Source organism: Triturus cristatus, chromosome 11 (assembly GCF_964204655.1).
Source record: "Triturus cristatus chromosome 11, aTriCri1.1, whole genome shotgun sequence".
Classification (NCBI taxonomy): Eukaryota; Metazoa; Chordata; class Amphibia; order Caudata; family Salamandridae; genus Triturus; species Triturus cristatus.
This window is the reverse complement of record NC_140594.1, coordinates 889,473,580-889,493,759: the sequence shown is the minus strand read 5'-3', so window position 1 is coordinate 889,493,759 and position 20,180 is coordinate 889,473,580. Positions and strand designations below refer to the sequence as shown.

Genomic DNA, 20,180 nt, shown 5'->3' with positions numbered 1-20,180 from the left:
CACACTTTGTGGTCTCTCATGGGTGGCACAATACATGCTGCAGCCCATGGAAGACCCCTTGTGTACCTATGTGCTGGGTATCTTAGTACAATATACTAGGGGCTTACAATGGTAGACCAATAGCCAATTGTGGAGGTACAGAAGTACTTACCATGGTCAATTTGGGAGGAAGCACAGTGAGTGGGGTCCTGATTAGCAGGATCCCAGTCACACTAGTCAAAAAACATAATGCCACCAACAAAAAGTGGGGGTCACCATGAAAGCAGTCTACTTTCCTACACATGCAAATAATTTGGGTGTTCATTGTGTGTACACATTATTTGCTATAGATGAGTCATTGCTATCTACAAAGTGGGTTGTTTTTCTTCTTTTCGAATGATTACTATTGGGACATCTTTGTGTGGAATCTGCATCTAAATTCATTATAAAAATAAAGTTGCACTACTGGAATTCATGAGCTCATTGAATTTCCCAGCATAACCCATCAACAATGAAATTTCGGATGCATCTGATCTATACTTTAGGAAAGTGTTCTATATTTCCATGTTTCAGAATTAAAGGTGGATTTGGGAAAAAGGGGGTGGTGATGGACAGAGTTTCTGAATGATGAAGAATACTCTTACCAAGTCAAGAGATCATGGTTTTAATCCATCACCGTTTTTTAGCTCACTGCACCATCCCAGCTCAGAACCTGGCTACATGCAAATTAGTCTGTACCTGTCCCAGTGCATGATGGGAACAGGGCAAACCAAACTGCCAAGCCAATTCTTATACTGGGAAGGAAACTAGCTTCCGGGGACCGGTTTCTGGCATCACAGCCTTCATCGGCCCGGCTTGCCTGAATCCTGATGGTGCAATGAGCAAGGGACTCACGTCTGAGCATACCCTCCCACACTGAGTGTGGATAAAATCGATCAGAATTAAAGGTGTACATTTCAGAAGGGAAATGAGGAATTCTCAACTATTCCCCTTTTCTTCTGATTTTTTTGGTACCAATTACCACAGAACCTCTTTCTCCAAAAAACACAATGTGCTTAAACCCTAAACACACAAGTGTTTTGGCACAGCCTTTAATTTTCCCACTTTGGTTTGAATTATACTTGCCTACTGCAGTTGCAGAGATTTCTTTGTTTAGCCACAAGGTTACTTTAATCTCCTCTTTGGTATATTAAGCCAAGGATTTCCTCTCTCAGAGTCTCCAGTGTTTCAAAATCAAACTACACAATGACCATATATTCATTAGAAATGCTCACTTAAAACATTTAGGCAGGTCTAGTCATCAGCCTCCACTGTCTTCCCTTAGTCATCAGCCTCCACTGTCTTCCTTTAATACAGTAGTGTGATGAGTTAGCTCATCACAAAAGCCCTCATGATTGTTGCACCAAGATCTCTGTGCTACGCATGAGCCACAGAGTCCCCATGTACAGAGACTGATTTTGTGGATATCATTTGAAAAGACAAGTGAGACTTGTTCCTTATGTGTGTGCAAATGTGGAAGGAATGTTGTACGTGTCTTTCCTGTTGGATATACCATTTTCAAGTGTGTAGGGCAACTCAACAGCAGCTTTCAAATGTCTTTCCTGTGAAATCCGACCATAGGACTATGACAGTTTGGTTCACTTTCTATAGAGAAGTGCATGTTTAATGGTTATACATTCAGTCTACTAATTAGTGTTCTAATAAACGTAAACGATGTTTCTCTCTGTAAGGCAAAACTGCCTAATTGCGCCATACTGCACTTTTAGTAGATATTACTGGATATTGTTGTGTCCGAAGATGAGTGGTTACTGAACCAATCATGTGATGAAGATAGTGGTTACTGAAGCAATCCTGTTCGTCATACTAATCCTAGATCTTTGCTGGACATCTTCTGTGATACTTAAAGGTTCAACTTTGCTTATTTCGATTTAAAATGAGTCACTAGTTTGCAGAGGTATGCTGCAGAAGAAACATGATTACAACATTTGCTGAATTTAAATGATAAATACATAGGCATACTGGAAAAATACATGAACTTAAAGTTTTCCCTAACTGGAGGCCTTTGCTGCCAAGTGGAAATGAGAACATTGGTTTTCTCGTAGATGTTAATGGATTACCTATATCCACATAATATTATGCCCAGGTATGAATTTCTTTGCTTATGTGATGTAGGAGGTACAGCTTGTCCGATTTTGGTGTTTGTCAGTTTGTTTATAGCGCTTTTAGCGCCTGAAAGCAATTTATTGGATGTCCTAGAGCACAATCTCCATCTTTCACAATCATCTGGAAAGTCCTAGTATTAAACCCTCTTCTTACCCTTTCTGTAATTCTCTTATTTTCCCAGTCGTACCCAAGAGTGGCAGTTGTCAGTCACTTAACTGTGACACTCATTAACAGGCCTCCCTGAAGCATAAATTGCAGCTCACCATAGTGTCCTGGACCTCTGCTAATCATCATGAGACACATAAATTGGATGCAGCAGTATTCTAGTGGAGACGCCATGAAAGTTGTCCATGAATCAATGACCAGCTTTAAAACATACACACCACTTTGAGATGATCGGTTTGTTTGTGGTTATCCACCTGTCATCCCCCATATCAGTTGGGGTGGGCTCCAGAGTCTCAAAGCCCTGGACAGACCTTCTCAAAGCGAGTATTTGTTTTGTTTTTTGTTACTTGCTATACATGGGAAAATTCCTAAAGTGTGTTATTCTAACACATGATTTGTGACACTGGGCAGGACTGCACAGGTAAAGAGTTCTCTATAATAGTTATGGCATTACCCTCATGAAGGAGTGAGAGGACCAATGCTGCTGGATCCGTTGTCTTTGGGGGTAAATGGTTAGATTCAGAAATTGAGGCAGGAAGATGAGTTTTTCGCTATTTTAAAGATACACCTTGCATGGAAATGTTCTGTTACTCCAGTATTGGAACTTTCATAGATTCCCATTGCTTGTATCATTCGCGTCGTCGAGATGGGAGTTCCTGGTAAATAAAAAATACCATAGAGATAGGTACTACAAAAGAAGAAGAAAGGCCTAGGCCTCATCTCATTTTGTAGAGTATGAAAAATAGGGGATTGATTCAATAAGGGTATCAGAGGCCAGAATCGATAGACTATTATGAACATATATTTACCTCTGAACCCATCAATTACAAGAAATATTTGATCATCAGTCCTTTTTATTTGGCTGAGAGAACCAATATCATTTTGCTTATTTTCACAATTTTCTATATACAGGGTAAACTCTACAACAATAGGCTCCTATATTTTTTCGCTATTCACACAAGTATCCTGTACATAATATTTACATTTATTTACACAGACATATACAAAAAACAAATAATAAGACGTTATGTAGCTAAGTTGTACACCGTTAGTTTTTCATAAGAGAAAAGTCCAATATTCTATAACCTTGGGACCTTAAGCTGATTATTCCTCAAGATATTTTGATTTTGTTGGTCCTGAGCAGAGTCAGTAACAAAGTTTGCGATGTTCAGGCAAGGGGTAACCTTATCTTAATTAGGTTCCTTTTATTTAGGGGAGGGAAAACAAAAAGGGAGTTGTTTCCACTGTTCCAGTTTTTCAGGATCTCTGCTAGGCTGGTTTTTATATATAGCCTACGCGTTTCGACCTTTAAATGGACCTACAAAGTCGTGGAAAGGTCTTCTTCAGGGCTTGCTTTGTTGTGATATGGACATGTGATCTTGCCGGTCTCCTGCAAAAATAACAGTGAACCTTATTTAGGGTGTGCAATCGTGTAATTTATGCTAGATCTGATGGATCATGATCAAAGTTACGTACCTATAATCTTATTTAGCTCATGTGGCTCAAACCGGTGTTGTTTTCTTGGCCTGTAATAGCATAAATGTGTCTGTATTAGTGCTTCATTTGGCAAAAAGCTAGTATGGTTTATGCTCTATTTGCCTCGATGTTAGTGGGCACCTACCAGGCTGTTTTCCAAATCGATGGAGGATGCCTGTGCGTTTCTTTGTTGTTATTTCTTATGTTGTTGTAAGGATTCCAAAAAGCCGTTTGAAGTTTTCTGAAAAAAGATCGTCATGTTTAGGATGTTTTTCTTACAATCCTCTGTTCCTTTATTTGCATGCTTTAGCACCCGTGTTCAAGGGGAGAGGGGTTTTTTTTGAGGTTGTGTAGTGGCTGTACAACGTGCTTCCTAGCTCCTGGTTCTAACTTTTATATTGCATCATGCGTTAGTATTACTTGGTGTAGGCTCTGGGTCAGTACTCATTTACACCATGTTGGACACCGCCGTGAAGTTAAAGTGAACGGTAGTTTCCGTTATTTTGAAAGCAACTTACGATTTCTTCGAGGGAGAAGGCTTAAAGTTCCTTTTTCTCTCTTCGTGATCCTCGCGGTCTCGTTCTTCGTAGTCCTCGCGTTCTCGCTGCTGTGGAGCCGTCAGCGCTTCCTGGGTTGGTTCGTCCTCGTAACTTGACTGGTGCGTGACGTCGCAACGTCATTGCGTGGTTTGTTACTTGAGATTTCATTGGTCTATCGTCATTTGACAGCGGGAGTTTTTAGCGTCCGTGTAACCATGGTAGAGTATGTTTTTCCTTTAATGAAACAATAAAGCATCGTGTAAAATGGCTCCGTTGTTTAGCCAAGTATCGCAAAGCGACCCATCATTTATACGTGTCTTCTGTCGACTTTGCTTATATCAATTTCTTTTGTTAATCGGTATGTTGAGCTGACATCGGCGTAAGTCTTATTTGAATTTAGTTTAGAGGGAACAATAAAGTTATCCGGACAGCAGTGGATGGATGCTGGTGTTGTTATCCGACCTCACTGTCGTCATGGTTACATCTCCCAAGTGGTTCTTGAAAAATCCAAGCATATGTGTTGCTGGCTTGTGATCTTATAATAATTGGTTCTCCTTTTGAAGAGTATTTGGACTCTTATCCCCTTTTTATTCACAATAACGTGAGTTGAGTTAGGGTATAATCTTAGAAATGGGTGGAGGCAAAGCTTGCGTTTAAGGTGGTTATATTATATTCCCGAGTTCTGTCATCTCGTTAAGGCCATTGTCCATTGTGTTCAGTAACATAATCATTCTGGCTTCTGTCCTAGACAGGCGTGAATCTGTGTTACTTCCTTTTATGTGTCGTAATACTGTCCATTTAATTTCATCTGGTCCATGATTTTTTTCGGTACAGTGTGACACCATGGGTGCATTGGGTGTCCTGCATCTGATGCGTGACCTGTGTTGGGAGATCCTGTTTTTTATGGCTTGTGATGTTTTTCCGACATATGCTAAAGAGCATGGGCACACAACGCAGTATACAACATTATGGGTGTTGCAGTTTGTGAAGTTTTCGTGGTTCACGAATTTCATCCCATATATGAATTTAGTACCCTCAATGGTACTTTCACATGAAGTACAGTTCCCGCATTTTCTGTGGCCTTTTATCGGTGGCATAGACCACAGAGTACGTAGGGTTGTTTCAGGTTTTGGCAGGTTGGTATTTGCTCGTACTAGTTTTTCTTTTATGCTTGTGTTTTTTTTCAAGGCAAAGATTGGAGTTTGGTTAAACGGGTGCAAGTCTTTCACTGTATTCCAGTTTTTTCGGATGATTTTTTGTATTTCGTTGGTGCGTCCTGAAAAAGTAGTAACACAGACCAATGGAGTGTCGTCCTGCTTGTCCTTTGGGATGAGAAGAGACTCTCGTGGAGTGTACCAGGCTCTTTTCATCGCTTTCTTTAAAAGTTTTTTGGGATAGCTACGGGTTTTTAATTTTTCCAAGAGTTCTGTTGCATTTTTGAAATAGTCTTCCTTTTTTGAGCAATTGCGTCTTATCCTTAAGAATTGACTGAATGGTAGATTTTCTCGTAGATTTCGTTGATGGAAGCTTGAAAATTCTAAGAAGGTGTTTCTATCAGTATTCTTCGTGAATAGTGTGGTATATAGACGGCCTTCTTCGTGTTTCACCATAATGTCTAGAAAGTTCATCTCTGTTTTGTTTGAATTCATGGTGAATTGGATGTTTTGGTTTCTGTCATTTAGCCATGTCAAGAAAGAATGTAGTTGATCTATATTTCCTCTCCAGAGCATGAACACATCGTCTATATACCGACGCCACATTTTGATGTGTCCGTCATGGGGATTGTTGTTGTATATCCACTTTTCTTCAAATAATGCCATGAACATTATAGCCATTTCCGGCGCAAATGGACAACCCATAGCAGTACCCATGGTTTGCAGGTATTGAATATCATTAAATTTGAAAAAATTGTGTTTTAAACAAATTTCCGCAAATTTTAGTATTGCCAGAGTTGGTACAATGTGAGGTCTTGGTCTTTTTTCTAGAAAGACTTCAAGGGCTTCCAAACCGTCTTGTTGTGGGATATTGGAGTAAAGACTCACGATATCCAATGTGACTAGAAACTCATTTTCTTCATCAAAGGGTTGATCTTCAAGCATGTTGATGGCTTGCATAGTGTCCTTGATGTAGCTTGGGGTCTCCAAAATAAGGGGTTTGAGAAACGTATCCACGTATTTTGCTGGACGCTCTAAGATGGAATTGACGCCCGAGATTATTGGTCTTCCTGGAGGTTTCTTTGGGTCCTTGTGTATTTTGGGAAGGACATACATGATCGGGGTCCTGGGGTTCTCGTTAATCAGGAATTGTGATTCCTTTTTGGAGAGCCAGCCTTCTTCTATTCCATTACTTATAACGGACATGATTTTGGTCTTTATTATCTGGTTCCAGTCTTCATTTGTTTTCCGATAATATTTTTCATCGGATAGTTGGCGTAATACTTCCTGTTCATAGCTGTCTCTGGTCCAGATCACAATCCCGCCACCCTTGTCTGCGGGCTTGATTATCAAGTTCTTATTTTGGGCGAGATCGTCCAGTGCCTGTTGTTGTACCTTTGTGAGATTCCACTTTGTGAACACTTTTTTCTTGTTTAGTTTATCTATGTCTCTAAGGACGTTCTTTTCAAAGGACAGCAATTCGACTGGCATGTTGGTTGTATTCGGAAAGAAGGTAGAGGGATTTTTTAAGCCTGAGGTATTTCGTGCAGTCAACTCAATTCTGCCCTGGAAAAAGATTTTGAGCCGCATTTTACGGAACAGCTGTATTATTTCCAGTTTAGTCTGGTTCAAGTCCGGTCTTACTGTAGGGATGAAAGAAAGGCCCTTCTGTAGAACTGTTTTTTCGTTTATTGATAGCTCATAGTCCGTTAAATTGTAAATACAGTCGTTTACTTCTTCTGTGTTTTTATTTTTCATGGTTACCAACGGTAAACATTCCTTCTTGTTGTAATTTCTCCTTGGTATTGGTTGGAGCGAGCATTGTGCCATCTGTTCGCTCGAGGGCGTCCTCTGGGTCGATTGGTGCCCCTGCCTAAAAAAGGAGCCGGTTGGTAATTTGTTCTTTGTTGATTACTTGCTTCGTTAGAGCTAGTTTCGTTATCACTTGAGCTTCCGGAAGACGATGGATCTGAGAATGTTAGAAACCGTCTCCTGCTTCTACCTCCGTATGTTTTTAACGCTCCTGTGTTGTACGGGGTTTTGTAATATTCCTTATCCAGGTAAGGATATGTCTTTTTTTCGGAGAAATTCGATATGTCCTTTGAAAGTTTTTGGCGTTTTTGATCTTCAGTGTTTTTTTTGAAGGTTTCGTTTTCTTTTTCCAATTTTGCTAGTAGTGACTGTGCATTCTCGATCGCCGAATTATTCAATAAAGCATCTTCCAGTTCTTTAATTAATTCCAGTTCTAGGAGGCTGAGACGTTCAGCAGTTTTGATAGAGTGGAACATCCAGTCCCTGGAGCACTTTGTCCCAATGTGGCTGAAACCATCCAGGTATTCTGGTTGATCGGTGAATATCACCGGGATGTTTCTTACTTGCAGGCCTGTAGGTATTGTGCCGGCTCTCAAATGTTCTAAAAGTACTTCTCCATGGAGAGCGGTCCTTATTTGTTTTTTCTTCAGCCTTGTTATCTTTTCTACTTCAGATTGTTGGCCAAAGTTTGTGGCGGTGGTACTGCCTACATTGAGTATTGATGGACGTTTTAGTAGTTCTTCGATGTCTTCCTCCCTTATACTTAGAGTTTTAGGTTCTGACATTTGACGGTAGACCAAGTAGATGTTATGAGTGGTTTTTGTTAAATCTAAGCTAATTTATGGTACGTAACTTGTAGCACAAACAATTTTTCGGATATTGTGGGGGGTCTGGATGGAGAGAGGACCCTGTCAGTGATTTAGTGGTTGCTGGGGTATCTGCCCCAGCTCGAGGACCTCAGGGTTCTCTGACGGACAAAACCTCTGATTATTCCCTCGTAGGCCTGGTGCCTACTCTAACGTAGAGTATGAAAAATAGGGGATTGATTCAATAAGGGTATCAGAGGCCAGAATCGATAGACTATTATGAACATATATTTACCTCTGAACCCATCAATTACAAGAAATATTTGATCATCAGTCCTTTTTATTTGGCTGAGAGAACCAATATCATTTTGCTTATTTTCACAATTTTCGATATACAGGGTAAACTCTACAACAATAGGCTCCTATATTTTTTCGCTATTCACACAAGTATCCTGTACATAATATTTACATTTATTTACACAGACATATACAAAAAACAAATAATAAGACGTTATGTAGCTAAGTTGTACACCGTTAGTTTTTCATAAGAGAAAAGTCCAATATTCTATAACCTTGGGACCTTAAGCTGATTATTCCTCAAGATATTTTGATTTTGTTGGTCCTGAGCAGAGTCAGTAACAAAGTTTGCGATGTTCAGGCAAGGGGTAACCTTATCTTAATTAGGTTCCTTTTATTTAGGGGAGGGAAAACAAAAAGGGAGTTGTTTCCACTGTTCCAGTTTTTCAGGATCTCTGCTAGGCTGGTTTTTATATATAGCCTACGCGTTTCGACCTTTAAATGGACCTACAAAGTCGTGGAAAGGTCTTCTTCAGGGCTTGCTTTGTTGTGATATGGACATGTGATCTTGCCGGTCTCCTGCAAAAATAACAGTGAACCTTATTTAGGGTGTGCAATCGTGTAATTTATGCTAGATCTGATGGATCATGATCAAAGTTACGTACCTATAATCTTATTTAGCTCATGTGGCTCAAACCGGTGTTGTTTTCTTGGCCTGTAATAGCATAAATGTGTCTGTATTAGTGCTTCATTTGGCAAAAAGCTAGTATGGTTTATGCTCTATTTGCCTCGATGTTAGTGGGCACCTACCAGGCTGTTTTCCAAATCGATGGAGGATGCCTGTGCGTTTCTTTGTTGTTATTTCTTATGTTGTTGTAAGGATTCCAAAAAGCCGTTTGAAGTTTTCTGAAAAAAGATCGTCATGTTTAGGATGTTTTTCTTACAATCCTCTGTTCCTTTATTTGCATGCTTTAGCACCCGTGTTCAAGGGGAGAGGGGTTTTTTTTGAGGTTGTGTAGTGGCTGTACAACGTGCTTCCTAGCTCCTGGTTCTAACTTTTATATTGCATCATGCGTTAGTATTACTTGGTGTAGGCTCTGGGTCAGTACTCATTTAACGCGTAGGCTATATATAAAAACCAGCCTAGCAGAGATCCTGAAAAACAGGAACAGTGGAAACAACTCCCTTTTTGTTTTCCCTCCCCTAAATAAAAGGAACCTAATTAAGATAAGGTTACCCCTTGCCTGAACATCGCAAACTTTGTTACTGACTCTGCTCAGGACCAACAAAATCAAAATATCTTGAGGAATAATCAGCTTAAGGTCCCAAGGTTATAGAATATTGGACTTTTCTCTTATGAAAAACTAACGGTGTACAACTTAGCTACATAACGTCTTATTATTTGTTTTTTGTATATGTCTGTGTAAATAAATGTAAATATTATGTACAGGATACTTGTGTGAATAGCGAAAAAATATAGGAGCCTATTGTTGTAGAGTTTACCCTGTATATAGAAAATTGTGAAAATAAGCAAAATGATATTGGTTCTCTCAGCCAAATAAAAAGGACTGATGATCAAATATTTCTTGTAATTGATGGGTTCAGAGGTAAATATATGTTCATAATAGTCTATCGATTCTGGCCTCTGATACCCTTATTGAATCAATCCCCTATTTTTCATACTCTACGTTAGAGTAGGCACCAGGCCTACGAGGGAATAATCAGAGGTTTTGTCCGTCAGAGAACCCTGAGGTCCTCGAGCTGGGGCAGATACCCCAGCAACCACTAAATCACTGACAGGGTCCTCTCTCCATCCAGACCCCCCACAATATCCGAAAAATTGTTTGTGCTACAAGTTACGTACCATAAATTAGCTTAGATTTAACAAAAACCACTCATAACATCTACTTGGTCTACCGTCAAATGTCAGAACCTAAAACTCTAAGTATAAGGGAGGAAGACATCGAAGAACTACTAAAACGTCCATCAATACTCAATGTAGGCAGTACCACCGCCACAAACTTTGGCCAACAATCTGAAGTAGAAAAGATAACAAGGCTGAAGAAAAAACAAATAAGGACCGCTCTCCATGGAGAAGTACTTTTAGAACATTTGAGAGCCGGCACAATACCTACAGGCCTGCAAGTAAGAAACATCCCGGTGATATTCACCGATCAACCAGAATACCTGGATGGTTTCAGCCACATTGGGACAAAGTGCTCCAGGGACTGGATGTTCCACTCTATCAAAACTGCTGAACGTCTCAGCCTCCTAGAACTGGAATTAATTAAAGAACTGGAAGATGCTTTATTGAATAATTCGGCGATCGAGAATGCACAGTCACTACTAGCAAAATTGGAAAAAGAAAACGAAACCTTCAAAAAAAACACTGAAGATCAAAAACGCCAAAAACTTTAAAAGGACATATCGAATTTCTCCGAAAAAAAGACATATCCTTACCTGGATAAGGAATATTACAAAACCCCGTACAACACAGGAGCGTTAAAAACATACGGAGGTAGAAGCAGGAGACGGTTTCTAACATTCTCAGATCCATCGTCTTCCGGAAGCTCAAGTGATAACGAAACTAGCTCTAACGAAGCAAGTAATCAACAAAGAACAAATTACCAACCGGCTCCTTTTTTAGGCAGGGGCACCAATCGACCCAGAGGACGCCCTCGAGCGAACAGATGGCACAATGCTCGCTCCAACCAATACCAAGGAGAAATTACAACAAGAAGGAATGTTTACCGTTGGTAACCATGAAAAATAAAAACACAGAAGAAGTAAACGACTGTATTTACAATTTAACGGACTATGAGCTATCAATAAACGAAAAAACAGTTCTACAGAAGGGCCTTTCTTTCATCCCTACAGTAAGACCGGACTTGAACCAGACTAAACTGGAAATAATACAGCTGTTCCGTAAAATGCGGCTCAAAATCTTTTTCCAGGGCAGAATTGAGTTGACTGCACGAAATACCTCAGGCTTAAAAAATCCCTCTACCTTCTTTCCGAATACAACCAACATGCCAGTCGAATTGCTGTCCTTTGAAAAGAACGTCCTTAGAGACATAGATAAACTAAACAAGAAAAAAGTGTTCACAAAGTGGAATCTCACAAAGGTACAACAACAGGCACTGGACGATCTCGCCCAAAATAAGAACTTGATAATCAAGCCCGCAGACAAGGGTGGCGGGATTGTGATCTGGACCAGAGACAGCTATGAACAGGAAGTATTACGCCAACTATCCGATGAAAAATATTATCGGAAAACAAATGAAGACTGGAACCAGATAATAAAGACCAAAATCATGTCCGTTATAAGTAATGGAATAGAAGAAGGCTGGCTCTCCAAAAAGGAATCACAATTCCTGATTAACGAGAACCCCAGGACCCCGATCATGTATGTCCTTCCCAAAATACACAAGGACCCAAAGAAACCTCCAGGAAGACCAATAATCTCGGGCGTCAATTCCATCTTAGAGCGTCCAGCAAAATACGTGGATACGTTTCTCAAACCCCTTATTTTGGAGACCCCAAGCTACATCAAGGACACTATGCAAGCCATCAACATGCTTGAAGATCAACCCTTTGATGAAGAAAATGAGTTTCTAGTCACATTGGATATCGTGAGTCTTTACTCCAATATCCCACAACAAGACGGTTTGGAAGCCCTTGAAGTCTTTCTAGAAAAAAGACCAAGACCTCACATTGTACCAACTCTGGCAATACTAAAATTTGCGGAAATTTGTTTAAAACACAATTTTTTCAAATTTAATGATATTCAATACCTGCAAACCATGGGTACTGCTATGGGTTGTCCATTTGCGCCGGAAATGGCTATAATGTTCATGGCATTATTTGAAGAAAAGTGGATATACAACAACAATCCCCATGACGGACACATCAAAATGTGGCGTCGGTATATAGACGATGTGTTCATGCTCTGGAGAGGAAATATAGATCAACTACATTCTTTCTTGACATGGCTAAATGACAGAAACCAAAACATCCAATTCACCATGAATTCAAACAAAACAGAGATGAACTTTCTAGACATTATGGTGAAACACGAAGAAGGCCGTCTATATACCACACTATTCACGAAGAATACTGATAGAAACACCTTCTTAGAATTTTCAAGCTTCCATCAACGAAATCTACGAGAAAATCTACCATTCAGTCAATTCTTAAGGATAAGACGCAATTGCTCAAAAAAGGAAGACTATTTCAAAAATGCAACAGAACTCTTGGAAAAATTAAAAACCCGTAGCTATCCCAAAAAACTTTTAAAGAAAGCGATGAAAAGAGCCTGGTACACTCCACGAGAGTCTCTTCTCATCCCAAAGGACAAGCAGGACGACACTCCATTGGTCTGTGTTACTACTTTTTCAGGACGCACCAACGAAATACAAAAAATCATCCGAAAAAACTGGAATACAGTGAAAGACTTGCACCCGTTTAACCAAACTCCAATCTTTGCCTTGAAAAAAAACACAAGCATAAAAGAAAAACTAGTACGAGCAAATACCAACCTGCCAAAACCTGAAACAACCCTACGTACTCTGTGGTCTATGCCACCGATAAAAGGCCACAGAAAATGCGGGAACTGTACTTCATGTGAAAGTACCATTGAGGGTACTAAATTCATATATGGGATGAAATTCGTGAACCACGAAAACTTCACAAACTGCAACACCCATAATGTTGTATACTGCGTTGTGTGCCCATGCTCTTTAGCATATGTCGGAAAAACATCACAAGCCATAAAAAACAGGATCTCCCAACACAGGTCACGCATCAGATGCAGGACACCCAATGCACCCATGGTGTCACACTGTACCGAAAAAAATCATGGACCAGATGAAATTAAATGGACAGTATTACGACACATAAAAGGAAGTAACACAGATTCACGCCTGTCTAGGACAGAAGCCAGAATGATTATGTTACTGAACACAATGGACAATGGCCTTAACGAGATGACAGAACTCGGGAATATAATATAACCACCTTAAACGCAAGCTTTGCCTCCACCCATTTCTAAGATTATACCCTAACTCAACTCACGTTATTGTGAATAAAAAGGGGATAAGAGTCCAAATACTCTTCAAAAGGAGAACCAATTATTATAAGATCACAAGCCAGCAACACATATGCTTGGATTTTTCAAGAACCACTTGGGAGATGTAACCATGACGACAGTGAGGTCGGATAACAACACCAGCATCCATCCACTGCTGTCCGGATAACTTTATTGTTCCCTCTAAACTAAATTCAAATAAGACTTACGCCGATGTCAGCTCAACATACCGATTAACAAAAGAAATTGATATAAGCAAAGTCGACAGAAGACACGTATAAATGATGGGTCGCTTTGCGATACTTGGCTAAACAACGGAGCCATTTTACACGATGCTTTATTGTTTCATTAAAGGAAAAACATACTCTACCATGGTTACACGGACGCTAAAAACTCCCGCTGTCAAATGACGATAGACCAATGAAATCTCAAGTAACAAACCACGCAATGACGTTGCGACGTCACGCACCAGTCAAGTTACGAGGACGAACCAACCCAGGAAGCGCTGACGGCTCCACAGCAGCGAGAACGCGAGGACTACGAAGAACGAGACCGCGAGGATCACGAAGAGAGAAAAAGGAACTTTAAGCCTTCTCCCTCGAAGAAATCGTAAGTTGCTTTCAAAATAACGGAAACTACCGTTCACTTTAACTTCACGGCGGTGTCCAACATGGTGTAAATGAGTACTGACCCAGAGCCTACACCAAGTAATACTAACGCATGATGCAATATAAAAGTTAGAACCAGGAGCTAGGAAGCACGTTGTACAGCCACTACACAACCTCAAAAAAAAACCCTCTCCCCTTGAACACGGGTGCTAAAGCATGCAAATAAAGGAACAGAGGATTGTAAGAAAAACATCCTAAACATGACGATCTTTTTTCAGAAAACTTCAAACGGCTTTTTGGAATCCTTACAACAACATAAGAAATAACAACAAAGAAACGCACAGGCATCCTCCATCGATTTGGAAAACAGCCTGGTAGGTGCCCACTAACATCGAGGCAAATAGAGCATAAACCATACTAGCTTTTTGCCAAATGAAGCACTAATACAGACACATTTATGCTATTACAGGCCAAGAAAACAACACCGGTTTGAGCCACATGAGCTAAATAAGATTATAGGTACGTAACTTTGATCATGATCCATCAGATCTAGCATAAATTACACGATTGCACACCCTAAATAAGGTTCACTGTTATTTTTGCAGGAGACCGGCAAGATCACATGTCCATATCACAACAAAGCAAGCCCTGAAGAAGACCTTTCCACGACTTTGTAGGTCCATTTAAAGGTCGAAACGCGTAGGCTATATATAAAAACCAGCCTAGCAGAGATCCTGAAAAACAGGAACAGTGGAAACAACTCCCTTTTTGTTTTCCCTCCCCTAAATAAAAGGAACCTAATTAAGATAAGGTTACCCCTTGCCTGAACATCGCAAACTTTGTTACTGACTCTGCTCAGGACCAACAAAATCAAAATATCTTGAGGAATAATCAGCTTAAGGTCCCAAGGTTATAGAATATTGGACTTTTCTCTTATGAAAAACTAACGGTGTACAACTTAGCTACATAACGTCTTATTATTTGTTTTTTGTATATGTCTGTGTAAATAAATGTAAATATTATGTACAGGATACTTGTGTGAATAGCGAAAAAATATAGGAGCCTATTGTTGTAGAGTTTACCCTGTATATAGAAAATTGTGAAAATAAGCAAAATGATATTGGTTCTCTCAGCCAAATAAAAAGGACTGATGATCAAATATTTCTTGTAATTGATGGGTTCAGAGGTAAATATATGTTCATCTCATTTTGTAGCATATCCACCTCTTTTTGTAAAAGAGACCAAAAGTAATGAACAACCAATCAGAATAGCAAAAAACTATGGATTTAGGCCCAGATCTCTGTACTGGGGTGAATGTATGACATTGTTCTGCATTCTGTCCATCAACTGTTGTTTTTGCATTTGTCACCCCGAGTGGGACGGGTATGCTCAGACGTGAGTCCCGTGCTCTCCATGCCACTGGAATCAAGCTATCCTGGCTGAAGAGGGGTGAAACCCCGAAACCGGTCCTAGGATGCTTGGTTCCAGTCCAGGGAGTACCTGGCTTGGCAGTTCGGGCTGGACTGTTCCCATGAGGCACAGGGTCAAGACTGATTTGCATATGGCTGGGTTCAAACTGGAATGGCATGGTGAGCAAAAAAACTATGGATTTAGGCCCAGGTGTCTCTACTGGGGTGAATGTATGACATTGTTCTGCATTCTGTCCATCAACTGTTGTTTTTGCATTTGTCAACCAATTAGAATAGCCTCACCCCATAGAACCTTCCTGATAGAGCCTCAGAATTTCTACCGCACGTTGTGCAAGGGAGTCTCCACTGAGCTCTGCTCAGTTTTTTCTTCAACAACTTGTTTTTTTCATCTTCAACTCTTCTTGAATATGTCAGACAGGGAAAAGAAAGCTCTTTTCAAGGCTTGTGCCACCTGTTCCAAAAAGGGACTTTATGTGGAGGACAAACATAAGGACTGTATTTGTTTGTATCCGGACCATAAACCTACTGACTGCAAGATCTGTCGGACCTTCTCAACTAAGACCTTACGGGACCGTGAGGGACGTCTGCTCACTTGGCTTCAGAAATTAGTCGCGTTAAGATCCTGTTTCAAGTGACAGAGATGAGGCTTATTCTGCGACATCGTTGAGGAGATCGCAAAAAAGGGGTAGGTCTTCTCCTTCTACATCTGTAGAACCCCCTTCTAAAGCCTTACAAAAGACCTCTGATAGGTCTGACATGCGTAGTCCCATCAAATCTCCTCACTGAGGTGTATAGGAGAGGGAAGGACTTGCTATGGATGTAGCACCTGCCAAAAGGGCGAGCCATGGGTCTTCTCCTTCTGAGAAGCCAAAGACTTTAAAAAAACCAGCTTCTGTTCCTCCTGAGGTGAAAACTGACAAAGTTCGCTCATCGACGACGACTTAAAAAATCTCACCGGTGTCGACTTCGGCTTCGTCGACGGACTCTCCCTCGCCTCCATTAGCTTCGTCGACGACGACGAAACAGGCTGAGGTACCTTTATGTTGACGTCGATTTTGACAACTTCCACGTCGACGAGGATGTCGACGATGATGGTGTCGATGGCGACGACGTCGTCTAGGACGATGTCGATGGCTTCCAGCCTGGTACTGACAACGGTCTCGACGACTGACCAGTCGACTGTGGATCTCTCGTCGTCGACGTTTCAGACATTGTCTCCGGCAGCTCTGTCGACGACCTTGTCATCGATGCATAATTTGCCAATTTCTGTCCGGAGACACCAGATTACCCTGGAGATGACTTCTCCAAGGAAAGTGACACCACTGCATCTGGCCCTCCTTTTGGAAGAGGAGTTTTCCGAGGACGATTAAGGTCCTTGTGGTGCTGCACATCGCCCATCTCAGCTGAATGTGGTGGTTCATGTAGGCGGTTCCTTGGTCGTGGAGGGCTTTGTAGGCGTGGGTCAGAAGCTTGAATTGGCGTCTCTTCTGTATGGGGAGCCACTGGAGGTCCTTCAGGTGTTGTGATGTGAGTCCTCATAAGTAGATAGAGGTTAGCCTGGCTCTTACGTTCTGGATCGACTAGTCTTTTAATGAGTTCGTGGTGGTGCCTGCATAGAGTGAATTGCGGTAGTCTAGCCGGCTGGTGATAAGAGCAAATGTCAGTTTTTCTGGTGCTGATGGGGAGCCACTTGAAGACTGCGGAGAATGTGGAAGCAGGCTGAGGAGATTGCGTAGACCTGACATTTCATGGAGAGTTTGCTGTCCAGGATGATGCTGAGGTTGTGGGCTTGGTCTTTTGGAGGGAGCGGGTGTAGCACAGAATTCCAGTGGCCACCAGGAGTCATTCCAGAGGGCGGTATGTCTACCGAAGATCAGAACTTGGGTCTTGTCTACGTTGAGCGTCAGGCAGCTGTTCTTCATCTAGGCTGCTATGTTCTTCATACAGTTGTTGTTGTTCTTCGTCGAGGTAGGGTCCTCTGAGGGCGAGCTGGATATCATCGATATAGGAGATGATGTTGTGGGATCTAACTATGTCTGCTAGTGGTGTCCTGTAAATGTTGAAGTGGGTTGGGCTGAATGATGAGCCTTGAAGGACGCTGCACAGGTGAAGGGAGGAAGAATTGGTACCCCCCGCGGTGCGCCCCCCTGAGCAAGGATGCCATCCATCTGAGTGCATTGTCGGTGATTCCAATCTGGGGCAGTCGATCAATGAGTGTGTGTTGGGAGATGGTGTTGAAAGCTGCAGAGAGTTCGAGCAGGATCACGGCAGCTGTTTGTCCTCTGTCGAATATGATGTGGATATCAGGGCTGCCTCGGTTCTGGGACTGGCTCGGAATCCTGATTAGGATGGGTCCAGCAGGTTGTTTCATTCTAGGTGTTCTGTGAGTTGGAGGTTGATGGCCTTCCACAGGACTTTGGTGGGAAAAGGGAGCAGTGAGATGGGATGGTAGTTCTGGAGCTCTCTGAGGTCTGCAGAGGATTCTTGAGAAGTGGTCTCACCTCTGTGTTTCCAGGCATCTCTTCCGAGGTTAGAAAACCTGTGGGGCATGGGTTTGGTGGGTGCAACTGAGTGGATGGTGTTCATTAGAGTAATTGCGTTTGGTGTGCTGAGTTCCATGCGGTGAGTGGGTGGTCGGCGGTAGTGGTCGTTGTGGTGCTGGGAAAATTGGTAGGTTGGAGATCGAAGTTTGAGTAGATGGTTGCTATCTTGTAGTGGAAGTAGTTGAGGAGGGAATCGCAGAGTTCCTGTGAGGAGGGGATCGAGTTTTCAGTGGCTGACGGGCAGGTGAGTTCTCACACAATGGTGAAGAGTTCCATGGTTTGGTTGTTGCTGGTCTCTATCCGGTGCATCAAGGCCTCTAGGTTTTTGGCTTTGAGCTGGCAGTGGTAGTTGTTGAGGGCGGACTTGAAAGTGGCTTGGTCAGTGTGGTTCTTGCTGGTGCTCCATTTTCTTTCCAGTTGTTTGCATCTGTGCTTCGATGTGCTGAGTTCTGGGGTATACCAGCTGGCTTGTTTGGTGGATCTGTGTGTTTTGGCGGTTTTAGTGGAGGCAACTTGGTCGGTGGTGCTGGTGATCAAGGCATTGCAGTCCTCTACTGCTTGGTTCAAGCTGTTGGTGATGTTGGTCTGTGTGATGCTGAGGGTGTCAATCCATTGGTGCTTAGTGACCTTGGTCCAGCGGCGGAGGGGGGTGCTATGGCAGTTGGAGGTGGTGCGGGGTAGGTCCAGCGAGGGTGAAGTGTACAATGCAGTGGTCTGACCAGGTGAGTGCCGTGGTGTGGCTGTATTTGAGTCTGTTGCTGGACGTGAAAATGGGGCTCAGCATGTGTCCTGCTTTGTGTGTGTAACCAGCTGCTTGAGGCTTATGTTGTCCAATCTTTCCGGTAGGTCGGTGGAGTTAGTGTCAGTGGGGTTGTCTAGGTGGAAGTTGAGGTCTCCCAGGAAGACATAGTGTTCAGATTCAATGGCAAGCAGGGTGATGAATTAGGCGATGGGGTCGCTAAAGCCGGTTCGTGGTCTTGATGGTCTGTAAGTAAGGGTGCTTTTAATTGTGGTTTTGTCGTCGGTACGAAGCTGGAAGGAAGTTCATGTGTTCCATGGTCGACGTGGTTTCGTCATCAGTAAGTGGTGCAAGTGATTGATTCCTTGTGTTTGATAGCGATGCCACCTCTGTGTCTTTTGGTGCGGTTGCGGTGTATCATCCTGTAGCCGATGGGTGTTGCGGTGGTGATGTCAGGGGTCGATGCAGGGAAAAACTAAGTCTGGGGCGAGGGAGGAGCTGGTGTTCCAAACTTCAATGGCATGTTTGCATAGGGATCCGGCGCTGGTAAGGAGGCAGCTGAGTTGTTCAGGGAAGGTCTTTGCCAACGGGGCTGGTGTGACGTTGGTTGGTACAGTGGTGGTCGGTGCTGGGGTGGGGGTGAACCGGCAGCGGATGCAGGTGAACGGTCATGCTGTGAAGCAAAGTTATGCGAGGCAGCAGCTGTTGCGTCCGGGGTCCAGGGCACAGAGATCTGCGGTGGAATGTCTGAGTCCGGTGGGCTAGGGTCCATGTCGTTAGGCGTGGTACAGGTGCAGACTGGCACAGATGGGCTTGCCTTTGGCTCACAGGTGGAGTGTACGCTGCACAGCCGCCTCCATAAGTAGTCCTGGGAGGTAGGAGGGGCTGGCCAAGAGGGGAAGGTGCAGGAGACCTGCAGGGGCTGGAAACCTGAGGGGAAAATGGTGGGACGGGGCTATGGGCTGAAACTGGAATAGCGAGGGGGAACAGACAATGCAAGAAGTACATTATGTATAGTAAGTAAGCACACACAAACGCAAGCCCACAAAATCAAAAGGACAGATTGTGACTTAATCCCAGGCACTAAACGGAATGAAAGCACCTAGGAAAGTGAGGCGAGTTTAAGCAATGTCGCCAGTAGTGGGTTCGAACTGGCTGCTACGAGAGGTGGGATCAGTCGCCCTGTCAGGGTGAGCCAGGTGCCTGAGGCAGCGGAGGGGAGAGTGGCATAACAAGACCAGTCAGTGGTAAAAGGCATCAGAGTAGCAAAAGTTATTTTCGCCTTTCAGTTTGTGATAATATTGAGTATATTATTGTTCTGTATATTGATCACACTTCTCAGTTTGCAGCTACCGAGCACTAATAAATCATGACCCCAAACCT

General features: G+C 42.5%; 1 protein-coding gene across 2 annotated transcripts in view; it reads left to right on the top strand.

The window, feature by feature from the left end:
* The window catches only part of GMPS (guanosine monophosphate synthase), a 591,203-nt gene that overhangs the window by 310,165 nt on the left and 260,858 nt on the right, over positions 1–20,180 (top strand). The gene's annotated exons all lie outside the window — the stretch shown is intronic.